The following is a 1,328-nucleotide window of genomic DNA, read 5'->3' on the forward strand; positions in this document are numbered from 1 at the left end:
CGGGAGATGTGGTTTTCTGGCAGGAGTCGCGCTCCCGCCGTCGGGGCACGCTCCCGCCGCCACACCGGAAGCGCATTGTGGCGCTCCCGAGGCACGCCGGGAGACGTAGTTCTCTGACCGCTTCTTTCCTCCCACACCAGCCTGCGGGTCCCACCCGGGCAACCAGACACCAGCCACGTGGGACAGCTGATCGCTGGCTAGTTGGGACTAAGATGGGTTCGAAGGGTAAAATGCACACTGTATTGCACTGCTGTGATGTTTCTTCTGGATTGCACTGCTTTAGGTTGGAAGTTCTCAAAGTGGGGTCACCAGGCAAGCCGCATGGGCAGCACCTGGGAATTGTTAGAAATATGGTATCCTCGCCCCATCCCAAACCTCCTGTATCAGAGACTCAGCAATCCCGTTGTAGTGAGCCTTCCGAGTGCTTCTGATGTACACTCAGGTTGGTGAATCACTAGTCTATGGGAATTCTGGCTTTGCAGGACACTTGTAAGGGATGGAAGTTGCCCCATGGGCAACAGTGGTGCCAGGTGGATTCATTTTCTGTGGGGTGTGACAAAGATTCTCTGCTTGGCCAAACTTAGGCTCCTGAAATGTCTCCAGGCCCATGTGTGCACGTCTTCATAAATTCTAGTTTTAGTAGAGTCCTGCTAAGTCAGTTCAGCAAGAACCTTTGATGTCTGATCAGGTTGCTCAGCCGCCATCACCCCCCAGGAAGGGTCTGATCCCCCAACCTGTCTTCAGCAAGAATCCTGTTAAATCAGCTTAGCCAGAATATTCCTCCACCCCCCATGTTTCTTCTTACCAGTTTTCCATCCACTGATCCCCTACCCTGTTCCTTGGCCAGAAATTCCAACTTGCCTGTGCTGTATTCTGAGTTGAGTTCAACCTGTCTCTCCCACTCAAGGCCCCATTACAGGTGTCCCTGTTCCTATCTCAGCAATCCTGAATAGTCTTTTTTGCGATGTGAATAAATACGAAGCCACAGTTTCAGCCAGACCTTGACCACTGACTGAGTTCACTCACTCATTCATTCAAAAACCCTTTACTGACAAAGATGAATAAGACATTCCCTGTCCTCAGAGGCCAGTAGCTAGCTGGGGTGGTGGTCTCTGTCTTTCACCTCCAGGCTTTTGCTCTGTCTCTGCCATCTGCACACACGTTCTCATTTTTCTTCTATATAATCATTCTGATCGTGTCCAAATTCCGCTTGTCCAGTCTAGCATTTGTGAATTGCCTCCTGTGCCTCCTGTGAATTGCCTCCTGTGAGTGGGAGCCTCTGCTCCTCAGTGAAAAGTAGTTATGATAAAGACCGAAGCTAGGCTTTA

This window comes from Carlito syrichta, unplaced genomic scaffold (genome assembly GCF_000164805.1).
Source record: "Carlito syrichta isolate Samal-C Ts95f unplaced genomic scaffold, Tarsius_syrichta-2.0.1 Scaffold313900, whole genome shotgun sequence".
Lineage (NCBI taxonomy): Eukaryota > Metazoa > Chordata > Mammalia > Primates > Tarsiidae > Carlito > Carlito syrichta.